The sequence below is a fragment of the Centruroides vittatus genome, unplaced genomic scaffold (assembly GCF_030686945.1).
Source record: "Centruroides vittatus isolate TY-2023 unplaced genomic scaffold, ASM3068694v2 contig_134, whole genome shotgun sequence".
Taxonomy (NCBI): Eukaryota; Metazoa; Arthropoda; class Arachnida; order Scorpiones; family Buthidae; genus Centruroides; species Centruroides vittatus.
Genome location: NW_027120852.1, coordinates 216,513 through 225,582, shown reverse-complemented (window position 1 = coordinate 225,582; position 9,070 = coordinate 216,513). Strand labels below are relative to the sequence as shown.

At 33.9% G+C, this 9,070-nt stretch overlaps 1 protein-coding gene across 2 annotated transcripts in view; it reads left to right on the top strand.

The window, feature by feature from the left end:
• LOC136990754 (HIG1 domain family member 1A, mitochondrial-like) overlaps positions 1-9,070 on the top strand; it is a 330,009-nt gene that overhangs the window by 310,160 nt on the left and 10,779 nt on the right. Inside the window, exon 1 of one of the 2 annotated variants that reach the window (XM_067289186.1) lies at positions 897-961. The exons of the other annotated variant lie outside the window; for it this stretch is intronic. The gene's annotated coding sequence lies outside the window, so the exon portion shown is untranslated. Of the gene's footprint in view, positions 1-896; positions 962-9,070 lie in introns of those variants that run through there. 2 annotated transcript variants of the gene reach the window in all.

Here is a 9,070-nt window from a genome sequence, read left to right as displayed (position 1 = left end):
ACACAATAAATCCTCTCGGGAGGCATTGAATCGCAAATCGAATCCGGATCTTCCATGGTAATCGCCACATGAAGGAAAGGTCAATACTTTACTTCGCGAACATCTGACCGCTAGATACACTTTTAAGTAGCGTAGTGAGAATATATAATTTGCCTACATTTAAAAAATCAATTCGAACTTTTAGATGACATTTCATTTCTCAATTCAATCGAAAAAGGCCGCGCATAAGCCGATATAATACCGCATAAGAAAATTATGGGACAAAATATAAAATAGTCTTCGAAAAATTTCGAATTTTATATTATTTAAATTGTGCAAACTTCCGCGAATCCGTTTCAATAAATTTATGCAATACACGCTTCCTAGAGACTGTATCAATTAACCTATCTTCCTTTCAAAGTAAAGTGAAATTTTCCACGATTTTTAAACTTTCAACGAATTACATTTTCATATTTAATATATTTTCTAATTTTTTTCTTAAAGTGGTTCGTGAATTGTCATAATAAGTTAAAAAAAGACAAAAGTGCCCGATAAAATTTTGAAAAATGATTAATACTGTATTAAAATTGTTTAAACTGCTAAAGCGGTGTCCGCCGCCATGTTAAATCGGACAATCCCATCCAGCCTATTCGGATAAATTTTATAAATTTATCCGAATAAATTATATAGATACGATTATATTTTTATTATATTATATAAATTTTCTAATCTAAAAACAAGCAATAATCTGTAGAGATTTTATTAAAACATTTACGAATATATAAATTAAAAACTTTCGAATATAATAAATAAATACTGTAATTTAAAAATTAAAAAATTTCCGTTACGTCATTAGTGATGTAATATTATTGCGTAATTCGTGATCTCATAACGACGTCAGAAATGCGATTTCGTCATTCGGCGTGAAGGGAAAATTTATCTTTTTCGGCGCCGATTCCGACCGGAGGGGAAGGTCGTTGTGGTGAGTTGTCGGACATTGCTTCTGTTTAGTAAGAAATGTCGTGTAAATTGTATTAAATATAAAGTTAAATGCTAATTATAGAAGTTTTGTGACAAATTCTACATATATATAATCTATTATACACGAAATTCGATGAAAATCGCCACTCCACTTGGTGCTAATCGGATGCATCGCCTGTTCTATGCCGCTAATGCTTCTACATTGACGACTTTCTACCGTTCTGCCTGTTTGATTTTGTCATCCAATTTTGTTGGCCTGCTAAAGTATAAATTCATTAATTGGAATATATTCTCTCTCCCTTACGTGCCCATTCACCACTTACTGAATTATGGTAGGTGGCCCATTATCCCTCGGCAGTATTTGTTCGTATGCCTTATCTGGGCAAAAAACACGTGGTGTTTGTTACTTGGGTGACAATTTTTGAGAGTTGTACTCTTGTCCGGTGTCTAGTTTTTGCCTCTGACAAGCAAGATCCTATTTTAATTCTACAGATATTAGGTGAACAGCTGGATTTTTTTGTTAAGAGAGGAATTGAGCTCTTTGTTTTGGTTTGTGACTGCTAATTCGTAAGTAATGTAGTAAAAGAACAAGTGACACAATATAAATAAAAATGAATTTTAATTAGGAAAATACTATTGGAAAATTTACTAATGTTTCTTTTCCTTTTATTTTTGGGGTGTCGTGGACACTTGGCTCACCCCTGGAGCGTGCCACTGATTTGTTTGATATTTATGGTAATTACGGTGTTAGTTGTATCCGTTACAGATATTCCCGTATAATGCCGTAGCTAGGTTCCTATAAAGAGTCGTGTTAGGCAAATCCGTGATGCAGAAAATGTGGGGTTAAGTTCCGAAAGTTAGCAAAAGTCTATTATTCTTATTGTTAATTGTCTACTTGGACTTTACTTATTAATAGGACTTTACACAGGTGTTTAAAGTCCTATTAATAAGTAAAGTCCAAGTAGACAATTAACAGTAATATTCGAATTAAGGACGGTAAGGCTTTTAAAAGTCTATTATTCTTTTTTGTTATTAAGATAAGTATATTTATTAAAGCAATCGATAATCGATTAACAATCGCAATCAAAAGTATTGAACGTTAATATTCATTTTTTCTTTACTGCTAAATACTGTTAAACAGGTATGTTTTTTTTTAGGGCTAAAGTGTACCTAGGTAAGTGATTACGGAAGTGCCACCATACCCCTGTGGTGGCACTTCTGGAATCTCAATAGCATTTGCAATTAGAAATGCAAATTTTTAATTTCCGTGGGCCTGAGGACGCACGTTCTAACCTAACCTAACCTATTCTAATAAATTACCAAATTGTTTTCTTCTGTTTGCTAGAATCAGGGAACACATTCTAACCTAACCTATTCTATTCCCTAATAAATTACCAATAATTTGGTAATTTATTAGAGTAGGTTGCGTTAGAACGTGCATCCTCGGGCCACGAAAATTAAAAATTTGCATTTCTAATCGCAAATGCTATCGAGACTCCGGAAATGTCGCCATAGGGGTTACCTAGGTACACTTTAACCCTTTTTAGTGAAACATCTGAGTTTTTATATTGCCCTTAATCTGAAGTATTGGCAACATCTTGATTTTTTACTGTTTCTTTTTAATAAAATTGATATTTTAATTTGCTTGCGTTTAAAAATTTAATCTATAAAAACAAAACACGGGGATGGTCTTTTGGTTTGTTTACGGCACTGTCGGCAACCACACCCGATTTATAGGAAAGCTAGGACGAGGAAAAAGAAAAATTGTACGGTCGATTCTCTTTAGAGAAAGCAGAGTGAAAGGCACGAAACAAAAGAAATTTTCAACATTCTAAAATCTATGGGCAAATATGAGATGACACACATGCTTGCTTGAATAAAAAAAAATATTGAATGACCATGAATATAACTTCCTCAAAAAAACTGGAACGGTACATATAGATTCAAACATATACCTAAGCACTAATTTTCCATCAAATAAACGTAAAAAAACTTACACTTCGACAGGTTGTTTTCCTGAAGGAGGCCAATAAATTTGTGGCTGAAAACGTTCGAAGTGTAAGTTTGTTTACATTTATTTGCTGGAAAATTAGTGCTTAGGTATATGTTCGAATCTATATTGTGAATGACCAGTGTTTGCACCTAAAAACTGACGTTTTGTATGAAGATGTCTCCAAACCTAGAGCAAAATCATATCACATTGTAAGAACACCATGATGTATGGGGAATTTTTCTAATTTTTGAACTGTTAGAGCAGAACTGTGTTGAAGGGATGCCTTGTTGTACGGGGATACCTATATATATTAGATTCTTTCAAATTTAAATAAAATTTTATAAAATTAGGCCCTTCTTTTATCAGTGTCTTGATTTTTCTAAGGAAAACGGTGAAGAATGTATCTAGTCCTACTAATATATAAAAAGTGATAAAAAAAAAAAATAAGTACTGTTTAATACAAGTTGTTTTTCCTCTATCCTTTGCTAAATCGGAAATAGTGTGGAACCGATTGTGAATTAATTATTTGCGATCTACCAAAAATTACCATAAGAGGTTATAAATTCATTAAATAACTATCCATTAATGTAACATAATTATACTCTATGAATGAATATATTGTTGATGGAGTAAATTTTGTATTGAATGCTTCAACTTGGAACGTTTTATTGCTGTAGTGACAATATTTTAACATTATAATTACAAATTTAATGTTGGCATTTATTCTACGATAAAACGTAACTGATCAAATCAAATAGGCTGTCTTTAGGTGTAAATGAATGTAAGAGAAATGCTGGTGCTGGATAGCTACACTAGCATTCTTAGGTATGTCTTATCTAAGGATGATTTAACTGGGTCAAAAATGTCAGCATTTTTCAAGTTTTATCCACTGTTAAAAGTGTATTGCTTGCTTCATTAATTTAACTAGTTGCTGCTTCAACTTTAATGGTGTCAAACCGAACCGTGAATGATATCGAGTGTGCCTAGTTTTGTGGCAATGTATCTTATTGGATGCATGTGATGAAACCGGATATTGGGAAATGAATAACCACTCTATTGAATAATATAATTTCTATTAATTTCTCCATTGCCAAATCAATAATTTTACCTCACTCCTCACTCCAGCAGTGAAGATATTAAAAAGTTTAAATGTTTATCACCTCCGTAGACCTTTCATTAGCGGCCGAGATCTGGGATGGAATGTTTGAATTCTAGACCGAATGTTCAAAGAACAGCTAAAATCCAAATATCGGTGCATTTGCTCACTTGAGTTTTTACTCCTCAAATTTAATATTTCTACGGCTTTGGCAACATTTTTACTGGCGAGTCAGTCTGCGAGTTGCTGAAATTCGAGATTGCAACTATCGGCGTGCCGTAATCTAGTATGAGAGGGTACGGGATCAACAATGCAAATGCCGTATGGCGTAGTGGCCAACAATCTAACCAAAGCTGAGCTTCCTTCCATTGTGTAAAGGTTAAGATGTACAGTACATGACTTGAACAAATGTAGGCTTACCAGATTGGCTTGGCAAAGTCATAACCTCATTGACAGGTAGGCAAGCTTGAATCTTATCAGTGTTGCCAGATACCTAGATTTATAAATTCTAGGCAAAAGTTGACAAACTTAGGTGTACACATTTTTTTACACCTAAAACAATTGTGGTCAAATTCTGGGCCAATTTTCACTTTTCTGTAAAAAAAATGACTAAAATTGCAAATATCAACATAAACTTAACCACAATTTCAGGCAAAATGGGCATGAAAGAAAACAATTTTTGGCATGGAAAAATGGAAAAATTTGGTGTTTTTTTAAGTTATAATATCTGCAATATATTTCAACTTGTAATGATGTACAAAGTACACAATAAATGCATTTTTTGAAACTGACTGACTGACAGTTCTTGATTACTTAAGTTGACTCACATTTACAAACCTAACAAGTCACTGTGACTCAAAACTTTTAGGCTAGCGTAAGCTCTGAATATAAACATATACTCATTGAACAGTGAATTTACAACGAAATGTTTTGAGAACTTCCTTCGACCGTTGTCCCGGATTTCAACTTTTCTTCTCAAAGGTTCGATTTGGTCAAAAACATTTGAACTTTTTAATATTTTCACCTCTGGACTGACTTTGAGGTTTTACGTACATTTTTTTTCTTCCTACTGCCCAGTTCTGAGACTGAAGTATTGTTAATAATTTTAATTGTTGTTAATCTTAATAATAACTTACTCTCTATTTAAATTAATCAAATGTAGTTAGATGCCTTATCTAAGAAGTTTGATTACAAAATCCATCTTGTGTTGTAATTTTGTAATAATTGTCAGAATCTGTAAGGTGCGGTGGTATCTTTCATCTCTGTAGTGTAATAGTCACAATACCCTAGACATAAAAGTTAATTCAACAAATCTGTTAAGGAGAGTTTTTGTATAAAATTTTGATTTGTTATAAAAACTTGAATTTTTGTTCTATTGTCTGGTTTAAAGAATAAAACAGTGTAATGTATATGTATTAACTCTTTTATTATATGAAATTAAATTATTAATTTAAAAAAAGAAGGGGGGAAAACTATTATTGGTGAGGGGTAAAATGCATGCATTTTTAAAGTAATGAAGACTTAAATAATTTTAATGCTTTTATTTTTTAAGTAATTTTTTTATTTAAAAAGTAAAAATTCATCATGCACTATTAGGTCATATTAAACATAATTTTTTGTCATTTATTAGAGAGCGTGCCCTTGCAATTTTGGAAAAATTCTTAACAGTTCCTTTTTCTGAATTTAAATATATCCAGAAAGATCTTAATTTATATTTAGAAGTCTAGTTATGTATTAGTTTTATATGTTTTGTATATACTCTGTCTGGATCCTAATTGCAGCGTTTCTAGTGGCTCTAGGTAGGAAATTCTGTTCTGCTCCCAAACCAGATTATCTAGTAACCATGGCTAAACTTCTTTGTTGAAAGGAAAAAGGATGCAATTTGTTCTTTATTTTCATCTTACGATACCCATATTTCATAATAGCGGTGGCAGGTTTCCGATACGGGCACGTGCCTAGCCTCGTATTCTGTAGAAAGCTATGGTTTACCATTAAATATTTTAAGTTCTAATAATAAACGACGCTTTTAGCCCACGACTATAAACTAGATAGTTAGATAACCTAATAAATAGGATTTAACAATATGGAGGGCTTATCGCACCGAGGCCGACAGAAATAAGGTCCAGATCTTTTACAAAAAAGTTAGTCTTTAATAATCACAACTTTTTTGTAAAAGATCTGGTCCTTATTTCTGTTGGCCTCGGTGTGATAAGCCCTCCATATTGTTAAATCCTATTTATTAGGTTATCTAACTCTATCTAATTTTAAGTTCTAAATTAAACTAAATGTTGAAAATATTTATAGTCTATATGAAAACTAACTTTTAAATCAAAATGTAATTAGAATGTTTGAATATTTGGTAGTTACTATAACTAATTTGACTTTTTTGAGGTGGAGTGAAGTTAGACTGGTAGCATTATTTTAGTGTTTTTTTAATTGACTTGTACAAATTAGGAATTGTAGACATCTCAAATTTTTTAAATTTTATCCACCCTGTAGGCATTTAAGAGGCCTTTTCAGCAAGCTATTATGGGTTTGTCTGGGTTTCCAGATCACTGCAGTAAAGCAAATAAGTGTATTTTAACTTATGTTTTGGATTTGCGAGTTCTGATAACATTGCACAACATCTGTAATTATGATAAGGAGCCGTCCATAAATTACGTAAGGCCGATTTCGGCCATTCTAGACCCCACCCACCCCCGTGTAAGAAACCGTAATATTTTCTTTGATCCCCTCCTCTTCCCTATCTTACATAATATTTATGCGGGATTTTATAGAAAGATTTTAACAAAAAAAAATTTTTTATGAAACCCTAAAAACCTTAGGTCCAATGTATATAATTATTAATTAGTTAATTAATATGTACTATTATTTATTAAAGACTTTACATCCAGAAGAGCCAAATTATCGGGCTAGAGTCGGCTATAATAAATAAATAATTAATAAGACAATTTGTCACTAGAGCTTGGCGTTAGGCGCCATCTCTTACTAAACTTAATAATTATAATTAAATTAAATTAATAAGTTTAATAATTTGGAACTGGAGGAAAAGAAATCGGCCCGAAGCGGGACTCGAACCCGCAACTTCTGCTATCCGTGCAGACACGTTACCAGTTACGCTACCCGGACCTTCAGTCCGATCGCCTCCTCCAGTATATATAAGCTAACTCGACGGCCATTACAATGCCGGCTGGGGACACATCAAGTAATGGTCGTCGTGTTAGCTTATATATACTGGAGGAGGCGATCGGACTGAAGGTCCGGGTAGCGTAACTGGTAACGTGTCTGCACGGATAGCAGAAGTTGCCTCTAGCTGGGGTCATGTAAGTAATAAAAATTCAGTAGCAAGTAAATTACTCTTTCAAAGACAGTTTGCCATCAGAATTTTAAAGTGCTGCAGAACTGTTTCTACTAATGTCTGTCTGATACTAGGAGAGCTACTTCCTTTGCCACTATGTATTGTAGAGTGGTTCTAAACTACTACATTAGAACTACAAACATCAAGGCTCAACAACAGTCTCTACTCCTATCTACTGCTGTTCATATGCTACCACATTGCAATTAAGCTACTATCACCCTGTAAACAAGGTTATCACCAGGGTACATTTGGTGTTATCTGCTTCCTCCATGGATAACCAAGCAGACTACAGATATCTACACACAGATAAGTCCAATATCTACACAGATAAGTCCAAAAGCCCCCTTCATGTCCGCTCAAGTATTTATCTTCCTCCAAACTGACATTTTTGCCCAAAATATGTTAGAAGGTACTATACCACCCATATATCAAGCTGAAGATGATGCTGTCTACCAAGCTGTTCAGTGGGTCAGTTCACTACCAAACAAAACTGTCTATCAACATTTACAGTGATTTTTCAGTCTGTCATAAAAGCTCTATTAAATCCCAACTGCAATAGCAATAAAATCACATATATCCAGCACCATATTAAAAATCTTGTAAATATAATAACTTTTATATTTGTTCCTGGCCATACTGGCATACTAGGAAATGAAAAAGCCGACTTTGAGGCTAAGTCGGCTGCAAAGGACACTGACTGGACTACACTCGCATCCCTCTCTCACGTAGCAGTGTAAAGTACTATTTTTTTTAGTATCTTAGGAAACCGACTATAATTACGGTCGGTAAAACTTCCGTTAACCTAACGGGTACTTTACGCGGATTCGAGATTAGTTTGCCAGGCCTGGGCTTTTAAGCGTGCACTGAAAAATTAGTAATAACAACGATAAATATCAAGTCAAATCAAAAGTTCAAATATATTTAATTAGCAACTAGAACGTACTACGTACAAATATCAATAATTCCAAACAAAATTTATTAACGAAAATCAACAAGTCAACCCGACAATAAACTTAGCTTAACTTAATAGTAATTCCCCTTTGAAATTCGACAAATCAAAAACTTAGCAACTATGAACAAAATCTCTTACTAATTAAACGTCTATCCGTCACCTCACTATACGAAGAAACTATTTCCTCAATCCTTTCGATATCGTCAATCGAACTCCTCTTTAGCACCTTGGATCATCCGCACTTGTATCAGAAAATACTTCGCTTTCGAATTAACCTCGCTCTCACAGTCGCCTCGATTTGGAAATCACCTCGGTTTGGAAATCACCCCTCCTCCTTCGGTTAACGTACGGGTTTTATACTGTGAGGTGACGTCACACTTGAGCTGGGTTACTCCTCTTATTTACATACTTAGTTGCTAACATTAACTTTGTTCTGGTAGCTTTAAGTTTCCGACAAAGCTTATAAACCGTTTACAAAATATTTATCATAATTTTCTGGGATGTTTAAGACGGTTTATCAAGTATTTCTCTACTAGTGATTGTGGGGACTCCCCCCCCATTTTTTTTCTGCGGACTGTTACTTCCGCCGGGCAGCGCACGTGCGCATGATATTTTCCTATGGCGCTTATTTCTCCGTGAGTTGTTTTTTCTTCATTTTTCATTACTAACAAGAGAGTGGTGGGGAACCTTCGTCCTAAATAAACATAAACC